The sequence below is a fragment of the Pseudorca crassidens genome, chromosome 3, assembly GCF_039906515.1.
Source record: "Pseudorca crassidens isolate mPseCra1 chromosome 3, mPseCra1.hap1, whole genome shotgun sequence".
In the NCBI taxonomy this organism is placed as follows: Eukaryota; Metazoa; Chordata; class Mammalia; order Artiodactyla; family Delphinidae; genus Pseudorca; species Pseudorca crassidens.
In genome coordinates, this window is record NC_090298.1 from 31,765,422 (window position 1) to 31,786,446 (window position 21,025).

Genomic DNA, 21,025 nt, shown 5'->3' on the forward strand with positions numbered 1-21,025 from the left:
GTTTGGGGCAAAGGAATTATCAAAGGAATATATCCTGAATGTGAAATTTCAGACATTGTGGCTTTTGCATAAAGGAGATAGTTTGGAGTTTAGAGATGAAAGTCCTTCTGTCACCCCTCAGTTTACACAGTGTAGCAAGTGAAAGTTTTGTTGATGGCTAAGGTCAACTTGACCCCAAAGCTTTCTGATCAAAATTCCGCTTATATCCTGACTACAGATTATACGATCACATTAGTTACCATTTACTAAGTGCTACTGGCACGTTATCTTATTGGATTCTCACAAGGATATTGTGAGGTAGGCATTCTGATTTCCACTTCACTGACGAAGAAACAGAGAGGGCAAGCCACATGCTGGAGCCCACATAGCTCGGAAGGGAGACAGCCAGTTCTTACATCCCAGGGGCCAAACGAGTGGTGCTGAGCAGAGGGGTCTGAGGAAAGCAACCGGGGTATAACTCCCAGACCCACTCAGCCCGGAGGCTCTGCAGACCCCGGTCCATGCTGCAGCCTAGGTAGGGGCGCTGCTTTTGTATCCTGAGTTGTACTACCCTAAATTAAAAATAAGCCCTCTCGGGCTTCCCTGGTGGCGCAGTGGTTGAGAGTCCGCCTGCCGAAGCGGGGGACACGGGTTCGTGCCCCGGTCCGGGAAGATCCCACATGCCGCGGAGCGGCTGGGCCCGTGAGCCATGGCCACTGAGCCTGTGTGTCCGGAGCCTGTGCTCCGCAACGGGAGAGGCCACAACAGTGAGAGGCCCGCGTACCGCAAAAAAAATAAAAAAAAAAAAATAAGCCTTCTCTTCCTTCTCCTGGAACATTAGCAGCTTTTCCATCCTTCACTCTCTTCTCAGAAATGAGAGTTGAAGAAAGACACTGTATTGCACACTTCCTTTCCCCTGTCACCTGCTCTGTCGAGGCCACCAGAGATATTCGCGGCTGAACAAAATCAGTAAGCGACTGACGTGTGTCTTTGTGGTTACCATCCCCTTTTTCTGTGCTCTTTCTTTCCCTTTGTGGAATCTAGAACCTTTAGGCTTTTTTTTTTTTTTTTTTTTGGTTTTTTTGCGGTACGCGGGCCTCTCGCTGTTGTGGCCTCTCCCGTTGCGGAGCACAGGCTCCGGACGCGCAGGCTCAGTGGCCATGGCTCACGGGCCCAGCCGCTCCGCGGCATGTGGGATCTTCCCGGACCAGAGCACGAACCCGTGTCCCCTGCATCGGCCGGCGGACTCTCAACCCTGCGCCACCAGGGAAGCCCAACCTTTAGGCTTTTTAAGCAAAACTTTCTCTCAGGAAAGGGTAGGGTCAATCCATTTCACTACAGTGTGAATGACTGATAGAGTCCCACGTGCTGCCTTTCCCAGGGACAGTCACATTTTAACAGGGGACAAAGAGTTCAGTTTGGGAGTCCGATCCATGTGGACTTGACTCTCAGGCTGCCGACTGGTTATGTAATGTTTGGCAAGTAACCTAACCTGTCTTAGTTTCAATTTCCTCATCTCTAAAAAGGGAAGAACACCTCAGAGGGCTGTGGTGAGGATTAAGAAGATTTGAGAATGCACCTAGCATGGTGCCTGGCATGTAGTAGGTGCCTATTAAAGGTCTGGTCCCTTTTCCTTCCACGTCAGTGGCAGAAGTGATGCGTCTGTTGGGCAGGAATGAAAGTGCTTGGGGCTCTGCTGTTTTGGAGATCCCTCAATAGCAGATGGCCTCGGACATCCTCTATGCCACAGGCTACACAAGTCGTTGTTGAGGAACACACTGAACTTTCCCCACTGTGAGTCACACACACACACACACTCATACTCCATTGTTGTGTGACACAGATGATTTCATGTAGGCAGGCTGGGACTGTATTTCACATCCAGGCTTCTCATCAGCCCTTCCTTTCAATCCTGAAGCTTGCCTGGAAACCTAGTTGTGAATGTTCGTATCTCACCTCTGATGCACTAAGTGTTTGGATACATTTTGGACAAAACAGCTACCTCTCGGTCCTTCTTTCTACAGAGGTTGAAATGCAGCTCCTCTGAATGAAAAACTGGCGGCTGTGTTCACAAAGAACGTGGCTGAAATGCAAATACACTTCGGAGTTTGTGCCTTGATGGCATGGTGCTAAAAGGTGACTGTTATTAAAGAACAATGCAAAGCCGCTAATTACCAAGCTTTCACAGAAGCTTTGTGCACAAGCTTGACTTTCATTATCTGTCTCTGTCATCCCTGTAAAACAGCCCATTAGACTCTCTACTAAGGCAGAGAAACCAGCTGACAACGGAAAGGGAGTTGTTTAATTGCTATTACCTTTGCAAGTTTGAAGTGCATTTTTTCCCGCATAATTGTTTCCAGGAAAAGAAACCTGGATTTGAGGACTAGGTTGGATGAGAGAAGGACTGAGATGGAGCTGGCTCCTGCATCAAAATTCCTCCGATACCACAGATCCTGCCCAGTTACAGTAGGCTTCTGACTTCACCTCGACTGGGTGTACCCTTCCAGGCTTGAAGCCACAGTGATCTGGGTTCAAAACCCAGTGAGGCCACATATAGGATGGTAGACCTTGGCAAGTCATGTAATCTCTCCACACATCAATTGCCTCACCAGTGAAATCAGCAGAATGATAGTGATCCAAGGGTCTTTGTGAAGGTAAACAGAATTTATATAAGGTACCATCACATTGTGCAGAGGAGAGTCAGCAGATGCTACTGCCCTTTTCTCTCTGTATGCACCCAAATGTCGTTGGTCCAGAGCAATTACATTTGCTGAAACCAAATGAAGTGGCCATTAAGGGCAGCTTTGGAAGAAGAGAGAAGTCACAGAGGGAAAATACCCTCAGGGGTGTGTGTGTGTGTGTGTGTAAGACACAGTTTTTGAAACTCAAAACTATAAACTATAAAAACTCCAGTACATTTGAAAAGCGACCTTATGGCAAAGTGTGCAAGCAGGAGGCCCAACTCCAGCACTAAAAAGGGATACCATTCACCTGGCCTGGCGGTGTTTACTCCCTTCAAACGTCATGTTCATAGCAGAGGATTTGATGAGTTAATTCAACCAAGTCAAGTCATTAAATACCTTGCGGAATAAATAACAATGGGTCACGCGTTTCTGAGACGTGTTTTCTGGGCTCTTTTTTTTTTAAACCAAAGTAGTCTTTCCTGGCTCCTGAACACAAGCCGTCCTCATCTATTTCCTAAGATAATCCATTATAAATTATGACAGGCTCCGAAGGGTCTGGCGGGCAGCGCGGCCCGATCTGCTGCCCAGGTCTCACTTTTCTGTCCTTGTCATCTCCGACAAGCTCCATGCGTGACCGGTCAGGAGATGGCTAATTCTAGTCCACACATTTTTCAGATGAGCTTCATTTTATTTTTAATTTCCCCACAAATGCACGCCAGGCACAGATTTCAACAGTTACAGACATAGCTCTCTAATCTGTGCCGCCCTTCCGTAGCTCAGACTACCAAATGAATTAAGGTCCAGTTACATATAAAAGTGATTATGATCAGCGAAATGTCTGCCCAGAGCGGCCCTCCCCCGAAAAGGGCGATTCGTGAGTCTGACACTCCCCTTTGGCCACCCTGGGGCCATGAACTGTATGATAAAAATGACCCCACCAACCCCCTTCTGAAACCTACGCTCCCTTCAGATTTTATAGCTCGGGGGCCTGTGGCCACCAAGGAGCAGAGAAATAAATTGTTTTCTTGTGTTGGGTGAAATTTATTTGTTTTCTCTCTTCATCTGACAAGATTTCAGGAGAGCTGACCTGATCCTTTTGAAAACTTCCTATTTCACGTCTACTGGCACCTGGCCTTCTCTTAGAGGCAGACGACTTCTTGCAAATCCTAACAATTGAGGGACAGGACTCGACATCATTGTAGGATTCCTGTTAGGCTCATCCAGGCATTTCTCAGGGCAGTTCAGGGCTGTTTTCCCCTTAAATGGTCAGCGGCCAGGAGCACATGAGGTAAACACTGCACCGAGAGTATAAAATTAACTCAGGACCAGGCAGCAAAGGAAAAAAGGCCACCTCTCTTTGCTCACAAAGGGTTTATAGCCTACTTCAGGGAAGAGGAAATATTCTAAAGGATGCATTTACTTATGGTACTTTATCGTCGCATCTTGCTAAGCTAGGGAGTTGTTTACGAGGCTGAGAGAACAAGGACTAGTGTAGCAGAAAGAGTTTTTATTAGGGACCAAGGAGCTGGATTTTGCCACCAGAGAAGTATGTGATCTTGTATACTTCAGTGCCTCTCTCTGGGAGTTGGTTCCCACAAATGTAAACTCCGTTATATCCGGGGCTTCTGTGACAAGTGGTGACAGAGCTAGGGAAATCTGGAAAGCCTTCCTCATTGGAGTTTTTAGAACAATGATCACAAAGGCATAACCAGGCTGATCCTGTGGGGAGATCTCAGTAGCCCCCGAATCATGCCTCTTTTGTGGATTTTTCCAACTTGCTGTGCAGACCCCAAAGTGGGTGAGGCAAAGTCTACTCAAACCATGTGATACAGTTCTTGTCTGGGTGGAACCAAGTTTATACACGGTCCAACAACTCTACCAGATCTGAACCCCAAGCGGAGCAAGAGAGAGGAAAGGCTGCCCTCACCGGCAGAAGCCGCATTATACCCGCTCCCCTACACCTGCCAGGCCGGGACCCAAGTGCCCTCAGGGACAAGCCAACCTTGGTAGCCACCCAACTTGAGAATCTTTTGAGCTCTTCCTGTCGCCATGCCCCACCCCATCCCATTCCACCCTGGCCTCTTTTTTCTCCTCCCTGGCAGCCACTCTGTTTTCAGATGTTTACCCTGAGTTAGAACCTCGGTGGCCGGCATGAGGCCTGAGGGAGGGAGGAGGGAGAGTGCCCAGAAAGAGAAATGCCTCTGGGAGGCATCTAGGGGGCATCAGATGGTTGCCTACTCTCTCTCTTGGTGTCTGGCAGACTGCGTGCGTGTGCGTTTTCATTGGCTGACAGTGGTCTGTCTCTCTGGCTTGTAATGGCCTTAACCCTAGATTAGCCCAAGTCGGATGCCTTTTTGGGGCGCTCATCTCTGAATGCCCCATCTCAGTGGTCTCTATTTGATCAGGACATCCGGATTTTGTAACATCATTTTACAACCATTCCCCCAACCCTGATTCCATCCTTCGGAGCTCTGAGGACATGTAACTAGAAGCCACTCCAGTTACTCTCCCCCTCTGCGGCGGACCCGTGTCACCTGCCGCCCTGGCATCATCACCCAGGCATGCACTGTCACACTCCCAACCGGAATGTCAGCTTGCTGTTTGAGATTCACACCGACACTGGGTCCCCAGAGGGCCCCTCCAGGAGCCAGGGCGGCCTGCGCTTGGGAACACATAAAAGCACAGGAGTCCCCTGGCTTTCTGGCAGCACTTCAAGCGCTTGCCCAATGAAGAGATCTTGACAGCATACTTGTAAACTCCACAGGCCCCAGGGGCTCAAACACCACGATATTTTATGCTCGCGGGGTGGACAGCCAAAATAGTTGGGTTGTTATGCAGACGTGGGTCTCTTAGTCAGGGCCAGCATTTCTGACACCTGTTAATTGGCATTTGAGAGAACTGAGTCGAGGGGGTTGGGGGCCTTTGGAGCAGCTGCTGGCCTGTACCTGAACAGCAGGGAGTCCTGTAAAGGTTTGGCCCTCCAATGGGGGTGGGGAGCTTCCCGAGGGGGGGAATAAGCAAGTGAGTCCCAGCATTGCCAGAAGGGATCATCAGAGAAGGAGGAAAATAGGAAGGAGGGTGAGAAGAAAAGAGACCAAGAGGGAGAGAAAAAAATAGAGAGGGCGGGTATTTTTAGATTTGCTAGCACAGGGCTTTGTGCTGTGGCACCCTGGTCCCTGGTTCTGCAGCACCAGTTCTCCTGGCCCAGGTTAGGACAAGCGCTCCTTCCCCGCTGAGGCTGTAGACCCACCCACGTTTCAAGGTCAGCTGCAGGACCACCGGCCCCACGAGCCTCCTCTGGAAACCCCCACGTCCAGCCCTCTCTTCCTCCCGCGTGCTCTCACCCTCACGCACAGTTCAGCACTCCCCCACTCTCCCTGTGCACCTTGTGCTCCTTCCCTAAATGGCCCCCTCACCCGGAGGTTCCCTCCTTGGCATCATAATGGAGACTTTCTTTGGCCCTTGCTGCCCTAGACTCACAGTGGATTTTCTGTTTCCACAGCTGGATGGCTGTGCTCCCTCTTCTTCTCTTTAGTTCCAGGCTTTCTGCTTCAACTTCCAATTGAAAGCCCCCGCTCTGTCCCCACATAGCTTCAAGCTGACCTCGGGGCCCTGTGAATCTTCTTCCCTGTTCCTATCTCAAGGTTTGGGTGGTCCACAGTTCAACCTGAGGTGAGACTAGGTTTAAATGACTTAGTAAACGTCATTTCTGTATTTCATCATGAACACACACACATGTCCAGAACGTCCCTATTTGTGAACTGACTTATCTTCCAAAAGTCAGCTTATAAATTAGTGGTTTGAATCTGGAAGTCCATAGAAACAATATTATAAATGAATTCGTTCATTCATTCATTCAACAAATACATCTGAACAAAAGGCAGTCACTGTGCAGACCAACCTGTGGGGAACAAAAAGCCCTTGTCCTCAAGGGGCGTATTTCCTGGTCAGGGGAGACAGATAACCCACAAATAAACAAGTAAACTATATATGGCAGATGGTCCTAAGTGCCATTGAAAGGAATACAACAGGGAAAGGGAATAAGGAGTACTGGAATGGGGCTGGGATTATAAATAGGGTGGCCTGGGAAAGCTATTTGAGGGAAAACTGAAGGAGAGAGAGTGGGCGAGGAAAATCCGGACTCAAGGCAAGAGCGAAGTTGGTCTGTTCAAGGACCAACAAAAGGCCAGAGTAGCTAGAGCCCAGTGAGCACTGGAAGTGAAATATACTGGTTGGTTTCCCGGCCAGCCCACTGGTGGTCAATTTAGCTGTAATTCTAATTCAATGCAAGACACATTTACTGGGTGCTGACTCTCTGCCAGGGGTTAGGGCTGAGACTCATTCTCTTGACTTCCATAACCATGGCTCTCTGGGAATATCTCTTTGGAGTATCAGCTAGGAGTGCAAGAGACTACAGAGCCCACTCAGGGTAGCACAGTGGGCAGGCAGATGAGAGGCAATGCCCAGTAGACAAAACCTCCCTCCTGGAGGCAATGTGGTCGTTAGAACCATCTCTCAATTTGCTTGTAGACCAGACGGCTTCAGTCACCTGGGGTGACCAGCCATCTCTTGATTTGGAAACCTAGGCACTTGATTCATTGCTGAGTGTTGGTTTTTGTCCGTAGACATGTTATATAATATAACCTTCCTGATCTTTGATTTCCTGGTAGTGATAATGACTGCTTCACCTCTTTTGTGAAAAATTAAATGAGGTTAGTGTCCATAACAGAGCCTTGTAAAACAGAACAGCCTACTGATCTGAGTCGTCATGATTTTGAGAGCAGTCACTCTGTCTTCTACATCAGGTAATTAAGGGAAAAAGGGCTCAGGAACAGATACCTTCCGATGACACCTTCATATATGGAAATATCTGTTAAGTTTTATGTTGGCTGTCTAATCTCTGGAAAAGGTGATGAGGGTGGGCAGTTTCAAGATGGTGAATAACTCTGCTAAAAGGTCCAGGTGGGAGAAGAAACAGGTTGATGAAAGAGAAAATTGCCTAACTCTAGGGGAGGTTGTGGAGTAGAATCTGAAGAAAGGTATATAGTTCATCTCAAAAATGACAAGCAAGTGGACAGACCCAAACAAATCATTGCAGAGATAAAATCACATTTCCTCTCTGGGCACTGCTGTTTTCTCTCCATTTCCCTGCACCCTCCAGTCCCCATTTCCCACAATGTTTAAGCTGCTCAAATAGCCCAAGTCTCACTACCCCAGCCTCAGCCATCCAATCCCTCCCACATCTGCCTGCCTTCCCTCCAGTGCCCTTTTGAATGGGGGCACTCTATGTAGGAAGGAAACTTTCTAGTGACAGAGAACTCATTTCCTTATTATAAGGCAAGCTGTACGTTCTGGAGCACCCCTATTATTGGAATGTTCTTCCTTAAACTCACTTAAAATCTGCTTCCCTGTGATTTTTACTCCTAGGTCCTGGGTCACCCTCTGAGGGACTCAGAGGCATCCTGACTAACTCTTCTTCCAAGACACAGCTTTTCAGATACCTGAAGACAGGTCCCTTTCTCACTACCCTAACCCCAACACGTTCAGTTTAAGATTTTCTCCTTATCTTTGGTGTACTTTAATTTTGCCATGAAATATTTTGTTTCATTTTTTAAATGCTGCCTGTATACAGTATGTGCTTTTAATCTGAAATTTCATGACTTTCTTCCGTTCTTAAAAATTCTTAGCCATGACTTCTTTAAGTATTGCTTCTCCCCCAGTCACTCTTTTTCTTTCATTGAAATGATTATATATGTGTCAGAACCTTCTCAATCTACCTTCCCCGTCTGTCTCTTACAGCTCTTTCATATTTATCTCTTTGTCTTTCTGAGCTGTGTTCTGAGTGAATTCCTCAGAACTGTCTTCCAATTCACAAATTCTCTCTTTAACTATGACCAATGTAGTGTTTACCCAATATTGTTTTATTTGCTCGTATCTATATATTTTAATTCCCTATTATTCCACAGCAGCTGAACTCCAGTCCACCTCTTTCTGCTCCAGAATTTGGCTTCCAGCCATGGAAAACTTTATCTATTAAATATGAATTGCACAAAAATGTCTACCTTAATTTATAGTACAGCTTTTCCTTTTAATGTTCTCCTTTTATATTGTAGTTGCTCTGGTTATCTTTTCAGAATAATAATGGCCTCAAAATGGGAACTTAACTCTCTGTCTTGACCTTCCCCCTGTAGTCCTTGAACTGACCTCATACGCCTGATCTCCTGAGCTTTCCTTATCAGGATCCTATCCTCTGCACTCATTCAGTGATCCCCAGAACTGAATGCAGAATAGTCCAGAGCATGCTTGGAAAGTCAGTCTTAAAGACAGAGAACACTTAGCAAACAGGATTCTAACAACTCATGTTCTTTTACAGACGCATCTATAAAAGGATAAAAGGAAGACACTAGATAAATTTCTTTGAGTCAGTTAATGAGTAGGCCTAAACTATGCAGGGCTCAGGGCCATCTGTAGGGTCTGCAGGCCTTAGTAAATAATGCTCCTTGATCCAGGGGAAATCAGGCCAAATTCCAGGTAAGAAGCCTCAAAGGGGAAAAGAAGTTGTCAAAGGCCAGTGGGAGGGAGTCTGTGGAAACAGGAGGGCCAGCCATACTTTGGCTTTGGAGGTAATAATGGTTCAAACTAACTGAATGAAGCATTTCTTTATGGGCCTCAGGTACTTCTTGACACCATATGGATTCCCTTCCATCTTGTCTAATTGTCACTCCATCATGGTCTGACCATTGGTAAGGTTTTCTGGAGAGCATAAGCAAAGCTTTTCTACGCAGAGGGAGTGAGTTCTCCTTGTTTTCAGCAGAAGGATGGTCTTGAAAGGAAAAGGTGACCACAGGTCATTATGATTGGTTTTCTCTTTTTCAGAAACCCCAGGTGAAGCCATCGGATGTAAGAGCATAAAGTGCCAACAATTATTAGCCCTCTTCAAAGTAGTCCGTGAAGTTGTCTGCCGAAAAGACCGTGAGTTCTTGATTCCGAGCTTTTGAAATCTCAGCTTTATCGTGTGCTAGCTGTGCAGTGTTGGGGTGGTTTCTTAATCCCTCTGGGATTCAACTTTTGTTAAATGGGATAGTGATACTACATTTTTAGAAATGTGGATTAAAGGAAATAATGCATATAAAGGGCACAGAATAAGTGTTCAGTAAAAATTGTTGGCACCCCTTCCCTTGATTGGGTGTCATTTGACAGAACTGTATGAGGAAGGAAGATGAAAAGCATGAAGGGGATTGTTAAGGATGGAGGGGTTGTTTAGAATGGAGAGGATTGTTAAGCGCTTTTGCAAAAGGACTTAAAGCCACTTTGGCCATTAGTAGTTGACAGAATCTAGTGGTAAATTTTGATCGCCTCCAACAGTTAGGGGTGGGTGGAACTCCATGTCTTCTTCCTCCACAGCCTGGCTCCCTGGTGGTAGGCAACAAGAAAAGCAAGTCTCGCACCCCATTCTACCACATTTTGATATTGATCAGCACTCAGGTCCCCAGACAATCATGTCAGCTGATCCATAAGCTCGGGATGACCCCACTCTCAGTCCTTTTAGGCAATCTGATAAGCACACTGCATGAAGGATTTACCCCAAGCGAGCCAAGGCAAATGCATCAAACGTTCTGACAGCAGAATCAGCACACACATCTTCTACCAAGTGTGGGGTACAGAGGATAAATGAAGCTCCAGGTCAAGAGCAGCCCTCTGAAGGTGGTAGATCACCAGAATCATGCAAGGGAAGACATGCCTTTACACATTTTCTAGGCAATCATTTATTCTGAACACCATTTACTTCACCAGTGAAAAAATATTTCGCCATCCTGTATGCTAATTAACCAATTCTCAGATACAGGTTTAGATCAGGAGAGCTGAAGTGTTTTATGTCCTTCTTCTGTGGTGTTCATCTCTGAGTATGTCTCCAATGTTCATGAATGTCGATTATAGTTAACTTGCACTCACCATACACATCATGTTGTCTACGCTGAAGTGTTTTAAGGGACATTACAGGCACTATAACAAGGACAGTTAGGCAGAAGACTGTAAAATCTAAATACAGGAAATTACAGTCACTTGTTCAGACAGAGGAACAAACAACATTCTCTTTCTCAGATCTGAATGATTTCCATTTCCTGGCTTGTTTATCATAATCCCTCTTTTGGCCAGGAAGTCACTCAGTTCCCACTCAAATTTGCTCATTCCACCACCATCCCACCCAGTCTCCAAAGGCATTTTTGATATAAAGATTTTCATAGAAGCCTGAAGCTTCAGTGCTAGGACAGCAGGACTCTATTAAAACTTTAATATATACATATGTATTTGCATTTCTTTCAAACTCAGGTTTGTTCAGTGCAGCTGGATAGCTAACATTCCGCCTTAGATAATAACTATTCTCAGCCCCTAAACTTCTTTAACTTTTCCCAGCAAGTTTGGCAGAAAGACTCTGGGCTTCATCTGCTGGCAGATTTTGATCAAAGGGTGGGGTGCTGGGATTCAGGAGGGCAGCACACACACACACTGGCCTTGGAGCCTAGCCAGAAGTTAGAGGGACACAAGCAGGGTGTACTTGCCACTCTCCCCTCACGGTGTAACCAAACAGCCTCCACTGTATCACTTGTTTGGCTGCTTAATGTGAAGACCACACTGGATTAAGAGCCAGATGTCTGGATTCAAGCTCCAGCTCTGTCATCGGCCGGCTGTGTATGTTTGGGTAAATCATCTGATGCTTCTCAAGCCCAATTTCCTAAACTGTCAACTAGGGCTAGTGAGTGCACGCTGACTCACAGGGTGGTCATTAGACCAAATGGCAGACTGTGCAGATTTAGCTTCGGAAATTATAAAGTGTTCAACGGGTGCAAAGAAGTACTTGTATCCATCATGCACATACATATTTGTATGTGAACAAACATACATGATTGTTTCATGTGAACATACCTGATCTTTACAAGTAGACTGTATGATTCTAGAAAGGGGAGGCTACAAACTATGTATCTTTGCAGTACCTAACACAGGGTCACGCGCCTACTGACACTTAATGGGTAAATGGAAGAATGAGATTCCAATAGTATGGGGAAAAGACAAGGACTTGGCTATATCATATACCTAGAAGAGTATTCAACATCATTTATTCAATAAAAAGTTATTGAAGACCTGCCATGTCCAAAGTCTTGTGTAAGGCTTTGAACGTAGGTGAGTGGCCTCTACCTTCAGGAAATTAAGTGGAATAAAGTGCTAAAAGGGCTAAGAGGAGCGTCTGTACTGAACACGATGGGAACACAAGGAAGGGCTTGGCCAATTCTACCCCATTGGGGGTTGAGGGTGGAAATGAGAAGAGGAAGGAAGAGCTTCATACAGAAGCTGAGGCATGAACTATGTTTTGAAAGATAAGTGGGTATGTGACATTTGGGGACTCAAAATGCCCGGGTACTGTGTTCCAGAGGGAAAATGTGAACAGAACCAGCAAGAGAGCAGGGCTAAAGGCTTACAAGTGGTTTGTAGGGCCAGAGAGTAAGGAGCAAGGGAGGAGTGGTTAGATAGAGGTGAAACTAGAAAAGGAAATCTTTCCCACTCTGTTTCTAAGAAAGGGGATTTTTCCCACACACTCTCCTGACTTCTCTCCATTCTTGGGGAGGTGCAGTGACTTCTCTGACGGGTAAATTGGAGAATAGAGAGCATGTATTCTGCTCAGCCCTGTCCTTCTTCTTCCTTTTGGGATCCGGAATGTCTGCCACATGGAAATCTGCTTCTCTGTGCGCCAGTCCACATGCCTAGGGCCTGCGTGCAGGAATCTGCCTAATTGGGGGTCAGCTGGCAGGCCCCTTGGCTCTCTTACTAAGCTCTATTCTCCACTTTAGCCTTGATCAGTAGTGTAGGTGATGTTCCAGCCATGTTTGCACCTTTCGTTTGATTTTGCAATTTGTCCAGAGCCCACATGGGGAAGAGGGATATGCTTTGTGTTGGGTGCCCCACCAGGTAGATAGGGGCCGGACCATGGAGGGCTTGGAATGGTCTGTCTACCAATTTAGAATGTTGTGAACCAAAGGGTCCCTGCTACAATGAGCGTGGGATGAGAGGACCTGTAGAGGGAAACAATTAATGTAGACTTTGTAGGAAAAGCATGGATCTGAGTTAGAATTGGGAGCCACCTGGGCTCTGGATGACTTTGGGAAGGTCGCTTAAATCTTCCAGGTCAGTTTCCTCATCTGTAGAATGAGTTGGTTTATAAAAATCTCTAACGGCCCTCTCAACTTATATAAACTTAGATCAGGGAGGATTTCCTAACAGGAGGAAGTTTTGAACACCGGAGCAGGTCAAACCATGTGGCAGGCTGTGGAATTGCTTTCTTTGGAGGTCTTGAAGAAGCGGCTGGCTTAGCATCCCATTTAGATAAGCAATTTAACTTGTATATGCCAGGTACTCTATCACAAGAGTTATGTGAACTCTCTCATTTAATTCTCATGCCAACGTGTGAAATAGAGACTATTATCAGTCCTCACTGACATTCAAGGAAACAGAGACTTGAAAGAGTTAAATAACCTTCCCAGGAGCCTACAACTAGTAAGCGCCAGTGCTGGGCTTTGAACTTGGGCGGTCTGGCGCCACGGCTCCACCCTCCAGCACTCCACTGCACCACCTCCGTGCTAAGAGGCAGGTCTGGGTCCTTTCCCAAAAGCCCATCATGATCCATGGTGTCTCTGGAGGGACCCAGTTTGCAGCATCTCAGACATGTGCAAAAAGCAGGTGCTTGGCTAGTGAGAGAAACCAAACTCTTTTGGCTCTTAGCTCTATGCCCTCGCTTTTGACATTCAGGGGTGAGAAGCACTTGTTTCGCAATTAATAATACACTGCCTTGTCACATCTCTTTATTGATGTCTATATTGTTGTTCAGTTTCTACGTGCTTATGATTTGTCTCCTTCCTTAATGCTGATTGCATAATTACCACCTGTCAGGCACTGTTCTGCATGCCTCAAATATGTTATTCCATTTAACACTCACAACAATCCTTCAAGGAAGGTACTATTATTATCCCCAATTTACAGCTGAGAAGACTGAGGCACAGAGGGAAGAATGCTATTATATCGCCAATAGAACATAGGCACTGACGGCGTATACCAGCTCTTCAGTAAATATTTGCGAATGGATTGACTAGTCAAGGTTCATTTATTTCAAAGATTCCCTTTGCCCAGGTCTTTCCATAGTCTTCTATTTATTCTCTACTTAGCTCTATCTTTTCTATAAGCTCTATCTGTTCTTTTATTGGCTGTGTCTAAGATGCTGATTGAAAACAGAAACAGCCTTCCAGGTGTGGGGCATTCCTAAATACCTGTTCTAGAGGACCCTGGGGAAGCCACAGGAGCCTCCCAATCCAGAATACACACAATGCCTTAAACTCAATAATTATGCATCAATTGACTAACTTATTGATGGTATGTTGGTTTGCTTCACGATCTGCTGGTGAACATGTTTGTTCATTCTTTCATGAATTTCAGGTCTGAGAGTTAGAATTTTTCTTGCCTTTTTTGTTTTTCATTCATCTTAATTTTGGCTTAAAAGTAGAAATAGGAGAAACTAAAATCAGCGGAATGAGGGCTGCATGGAGTAGATATGCTTTTCTGAACTGATGTGTGTGTGTGTGTGTGTGTTTACATGTATATACATATTTTGGAAGGTGGCTGGGGCCTGCGGCAGGGGGGAACCTCTCCTCTCTATCTCTTGATATCCTGTAAACTGTGTCAACTCCAAAGCCACAATTTCTATTTTTACATTGGGCTCTGACAATAAATAGTCAGATTTTTATTTTATTTTACATTGGTCTTCTCCAATGGCGATGCACCCACTTTGGACACACTGTCTACACTAGCATTACACTTTGCAAACCAACCCAACCTGACTATAGCTGGGACAATCTGCAGTGGCAGCAGCAGGAATTCACATAAATCAGACGCTAGTCAGGTGTGGAAGCTGAGGTTGACTGATCCTATGTGCCCACCACCTCTTGTATCCTCACTTGTTTAAACCCCTTGTGGACAAAATCAAGTTTCCACGAGAAGAGTTAAACAAGAATGAACACAAGAGGCTCTTTGCCTCTTCACTTCCAACCCTTCTTTGGTGAACACTCTGCTCCAAAATTGCAGTTAGAAAAATCTCAAATTCAACCTTGGGCATGTTTCTTTTGGCTTCACTTGTGACACGTCTCTAAATAAATGTTAGCGTTTTGCAGCTTTGAAAAATACCAGAAGTAAACATTTCTCCATAAAACCCAGGAAATTCTCAGTATTAGAGCATGAGCCATAACTCTGACTCTTTACTGGAGAATGAGTGTGCACGGCCTCCCTCCAGTGCATGCTTAGGCCTCTCCAGATCGGGTGGTGCAGGTGGCCATCTGGATAGAATCAGTATCAGCTCAGCAACAAGTCCTGTGAAGACCCCAGGTTTCAATTTTCTAACAGGAGACTCACATTCTCCACCTGAACTGACTGGTGTGAAGAAAATATGGCTACACTGAATGTACCTAAGGAAAGGTAATGCTCATCCACACATTCCTGTGGTACAGATGGGAGCTACGTTATAGCTTCCCACACGCAATCCACAATAGTGAGATCTGGTCATGCAATCTATGACTTTCCCTGGATAGGTAGTAAACATAGTTCATCTATGTTAAGATCAAGGGTAGGCAAAAAAAATATGAAGAAGCATTTCACAGAGGAGGAAACATAAATGGCTACTAAACATATGACAAAATGAATTATCATGGTGGTTATCAGGGAAATGCAAGTGAAAACTACAACAGGTTACCATTTTTTGCCATTAGATGGGGTATAAAATGACACTAAGTGATGGTATGGATGTTGAACAATGGGAAATCTTATACCCTGCTGTTGGGAGTATACACTGGTTCAGTTACTTTAGAGAAAAATTTGGCATTATTTAGTCACGGTGAAGATGTGCATCCCCTTTGCCTTAGGTAGTCCACTATTAGAACAAGTCTCACACGAGTGCAAAGGAGATATGTACACGGACATCTGGATAAGATTACTGGTTAAAACAAAACAATGGAAACAACTCAACATCCATCAACAGTGCATAAATAAATGGTGGTGCCTTCTTATAATGAAGTACTATATAGGGGTGAAAATGAACAAGAGCAACATGCGTCAACATGGATGAAGGCCACAAACAAAAAGTAAGAGAACAGAAGCCATTTGTAGACTAATAAATACAGTATGATATTACTGATACATAGTTAAAACAGGCAAAATACCACATGTTTCTCAGGGATCCACATACGTGCATATAATAAAAGTGTAAAGACATGCATGAAAATGAAAAGCACAAAATCAGGATGGTGAGTTGTTCTGGGATGGAGAACACACATGTTCTGGGATGGGAAGGATACACAGAAAGTTATCTATTATTTTGATAACTTGTATTTCTTAAGCTGGGTGGGTATTCATTGTATTCTTCTTTGTATCATTTTGTATGCCTTAAATATTTTATAATACACTTAAAAAATATTCCTTTGAGATGCCAAAGAATTGCAGAGCTAGAAAGGCCTTAGAAATCATCTAGTTCAACAATCTCCCTTTAAACATGATGACAAATAACTAAAATCAGAAATGGAAGAGGAGGCATTGTAACTAATGGCACAGAAATAAAAAGGAATATAAGAGACTACTATAAACAATTATACGCCAACAAATTGGATAACCTAGAAGAAAGGGTACATTCTTAGAAACACACAAACTATGAAGACTGAATCAGGAAGAAACAGAAAATCTGAACATACCTATAGCTAGCTAGTAGGGAGATTGAATTAGTAATCAAAAACCTCTCAACAAAGAAAAGTCCAGGACCGGATGGCTTCACTGAATAATTCTACCAAACATTTAAAGAAAAATTAGTGTCAATCCTTCTCAAACTCTTCCAAAAAAATGAAGAGGAGGGAATACTCTCAAACTTCTTTTACAAGGCCAATATTACCCTGATACCAAAGCCAGACAAAGAGACTAAAAGAAAAGAAAACTACAGACCAATATCCCTGATGAATATTGATGTAAAAATCCTCAACAAAATATTAGCTAACCAAGTTCAATAGCACATTAAAAGGATTATACACCATAACCAAGTGGCATTTATCCCTTGGATGTAAGGCTGGTTCAACATACAAAAATCAATGAATGTGGGCTTCCCTGGTGGCACAGTGGTTGGGAGTCCGCCTGCCAATGCAGGGGACACGGGTTCGTGCCCCGGTCCGGGAGGATCCCACATGCCGCAGAGTGGCTGGGCCCGTGAGCCATGGCCACTGGGCCTGCACGTCCGGAGCCTGTGCTCTGCAGCGGGAGAGGCCACAACAGTGAGAGGCCCGCATACCACAAAAAAAAAAAAAAAAAAAAATCAATGAATGTAACACACTACGTTGATAGAACAATAGACAAAATTTACATGATCACCTCAACTGATGCAGAGAAAGCATTTGACATAATTAAAAATCCTTTTTTGATGAAAACATTGAACAGACTATGAATAGAGGGAAACTACATCAACATAATAAAGGTCATACACTAAAATCCTATATAGCTAACATCATACTCAACAGTGAAAAGCTGAAAGCTTCTCTTCTAAGATAGAAAAAGGACTAATATCTTGCCACTCTTGCCATTTCTATTCAACATAGTACTGGAAGTCCAAGCCAGAGCAATTAGGCAAGAAAAATAAATAGAAGGCATTCAAATTGGAAAAGAAGAAGTAAAATTATCTGTTTGCAGATTACATGATCTTATATGTAGAAAACCCTAAAGATTCCACAAAAAACAAAATTGTTAGAATTAATAAACTAATCCAGCAAAGTTGCAGGATATAAAACCAGCACTCAAAAATCAGTTGCATTTTTATGCAACAACAGTGAATGATCCAAAAAGAAAATTAAGAAAACAATAACATCAAAAAGAATAAAATACCCTGGAATAAACTTAACCAAGGAGGTAAAAGACTTGTACACTGAAAACTACAAAACAGTGATAAAAGAAATTAAAGAAGACACAAATAAGTGGAAAGAAATCCCATGTTCATGGATTGGAAGACTTAATATTGTTAAGACGTCCATACTGCCCAGACCCATATACAGATTTGATAAAATCCCCATCAAAATCTCAATGGCATTTTTTGTAGAAAGGAAAAAATTCATAAAATACACATAGCATCTCAAAAAATCCCAAATAGCCAAAAAATCTTGAGAAAGAAGAACAAAGCTGGAGGCTGCACACTTTCTGATTTCAAAACATATTACAAAGCTATAGTAATCAAAATTGTATAGTGCTGGCATAAATACAGACATATAGACCAGTGGAACTAAATAGAGAGTCCCCAGATAAACTCTCATGTATATGGTCAAATGATCTTTGACAAGGATACTAAGGCTACAAAATGGAAAAAGGATAATCTCTTCAATAAATGGTGTTGAGAAAACTGAATATCCACATGCAAAGGAATGAAGATGGACCCTTATCTTACACTATATACAAAAATTAAAGTCCTAAATGTAAGACCTGAAACTATAAAACTCCTAGAAGAAAACACAGGGAAAGACTTCATGACATTGGAGTAGGCAATGATTTCTTAGATATAACACCAAATGCACAAGCAACAAAAGCAAAAACAGACAAGTGGTACTACATCAAACTTTAAAACTTATGCACAGCAAAGGGTACAATTATCAGAGTAATAGGCAACCTACAGAATGGGAGAAAATATTTGCAAACCACATACTGAATAAGGGATCAATCTTCAAAATATACAAAGAACTCCTACAACCCAACAACAACAAAACAAATAACCTGATTAAAAATGGGCAAAGGACTTGAACAGGTATTTCTCCAAAGAAGATATACAAATGGCCAACAAATATATGAAAAGATGCTCAATACCACTAATCTTCAAGAAAATACAAATAAAAACATGAGATATCACCTCAAAACTGTTAGGATGGCCACTATACAAACCAAACCAAACCAAACCCCAGAAAATAATGAGTGTTGGATATGAAGAACTTGGAGTTTTTGTGCACTGTTGACGGGGTTATAAAATGGTGTAGCCATTATGAAAAACAATATGGGAGTTTCACAAGAAATTAAAAATAGAGCTACCATATGATCCAGCAATACCACTTCTGGGTATATATCCAAAAGAACTGAAAATAGGATCTCGAAGAGATGTTTGCACACCCACATTCATTGCAACATTATTCACAATAGCCAAGATCTGGAAGCATCCTAAATGTTCATCAACAGATGAACAGATACAGAAAATGTGTATACACATGTAATGGAATACTATTCCGCTTTAATAAAGAAGGAAATCCTGGCATGTGCTACAACGTGGATAAACTTGAGGACATTATGCTAAGTTAAATAAGCTGGTCACAAAAAGACAAATACTGCATGATTCCACTTATACGAGGTGGCTAAAGTAATCAAACTTATAGAAACGGAAAGTAGGATGGTGGCTGCCAGGGCCGGAGGGGAGGGGAAAATAAGACTTTGCTTTTCAATGGGTATAGAATTTTAGTAATACAAGATGAAAATATTCTAGAAATCTGTTGTATAACACCATGAATGGCATATAGTTAACAATGCTGTACTGTGCACTTAAACATTATTAAGAGGGTACATTTATGCTGTGTGTTTTTTTACAACTAAAAAACAAAAACAACATGATGAAAGCAAGGTCCGGGATGATGGAATGACTTACCCAAGATCACGAACTAGTTAGTGCTGGGGCTAGAACGGGGGCTGGCCAAGTCCAGATCATAGGCCTTTTCTCTGCACCTTGCCACCGCCTGCTGCTGTTTTATTTGTAACACCATTTCAGAGACGTGAGATGGCCTTTAGTGATGATTGCTCTAGGGGAGGATCACCTCTTTGTTGAACCATGATGCTTCTGCTTCAAATATTGCCTTATATCTTTGTGAGGCTTGCCCATCAGACGTCTATAAATGAGTTCCTGATTTTATTGCAAGCAATCACACATTAATACTGCGTTCAGCTTTTGCGGCCTCTCAATTGTGGAGCTCAGGGGCCCTTCCAAGGCAGTTAAGATTCATGATTTGCTTACTGGATGACATGACAGCTATATTATAAAGAGAAAAATGCTGAGGTCTAGAAAGGTTAAAGGGCCTATCTAACATTACAATGTCATCCTGGAGGGGAAGACGCTTTATTTTAAGGTCAAATTATTTAAAACTCTCCACCCCCTCCCTCACTTCAGCAGACGACGATGGTCTGTCTCATTCCCTAGCAGTGGAAAGTGATTAAAATATAGAAGTTTTAGTCCCAGCAGTACCTTTTGCCCTTGGAAATGCCCTTCCCACCACCAGCCTCTGTGAGAAAAGTATAAAGCGTTTCCTTGGTTCTAAGAACAACTTTCTGAAAATTTTCATAATTTGGGGCGACTGAGAGTCCAAGGTGAGAGGGGGCAAGGGAACCACTCCCCAGAGTGGAAATGTGGGCATGTTAAAATAAGTAGCCCCTGCAAATGGGAGTTCACAGCCAAAGGCGTCCTGCGTCCAGTCATAAGTCATGGTTTCCTGAGGGTAATTAGGGCTGCCTTCTCAGGGGCCCATTTGCCCCAAATGGGCCCCTGGGGATTGAGGCTGGGCACCCGGTCAGCCGGCCTCTTGGATCAGCTCAGGTTCTGGGTTTAGAAAGTAAGAGGCTGCCAGACACTGACCCGTCTTCCCGGAGGGTTTGCTTCCTTTCGGTGAACTTGCCTAAACTGGCTTCCAAGAAGAATGACAGGCGCGCGGCATTCTTCAATACAGACAAGCAGTGGCCGCGAGGGGTGCCGGAGGAGACGGCTTCCCCAGGACCCTGCTGCCCCCGCGTGGGTGCCGCGTGGACCCCGAAGCCCCGCCTCCCAGGGGGCGTTTGCTGCTGCCCAGAGGCTCCTGGGACCCCAGCGTTTGTGGGTGTCCCTGCGCCCCACCGAACCTCCCGCCTTGCGTCCCGCATGCTTGTACCCCCCAGGCCTCCAGCCTGACCTGGGTCCTGAGGTTGGCACGGATTTATGACCCTGAGCTGCTTTTTTATCTCTTCGGGAAGTAAACGTTTTGGTTGGGAAGTTTTTCAATTTCCTCCTGGCTTGGACCAAACTGCTCAGATTTCCAAGGGTGAGATTTCCCTCTCCTCCTGGCTAGGAAGCTCACTTCACTGCAGACAGGCCTCTGCAAATGCTTTGAGCGTGGAGCAGACAGAAAGCCCCTCCCTGGCAGGCCTCCTTTCCAAAATGTACATGAGGGGCAGGGGCATAAGGACAGCCATCAACCAGCCTTCCCTAAGTGTCCCCTCCAAGTCAGTCACCAGTTCTCCTAAGCCAC

At 44.3% G+C, this 21,025-nt stretch overlaps 1 long non-coding RNA gene across 1 annotated transcript in view; it reads left to right on the plus strand.

The window, feature by feature from the left end:
- LOC137220657 (uncharacterized) overlaps positions 1-9,638 on the plus strand; it is a 238,041-nt gene extending 228,403 nt beyond the window's left edge. The window contains exon 3 of the long non-coding RNA XR_010941729.1: positions 9,540-9,638. This is a non-coding gene — a long non-coding RNA (uncharacterized lncRNA). The remainder of the gene's footprint in view (positions 1-9,539) is intronic.
- The last annotated feature ends 11,387 nt before the right edge of the window (positions 9,639-21,025 follow it).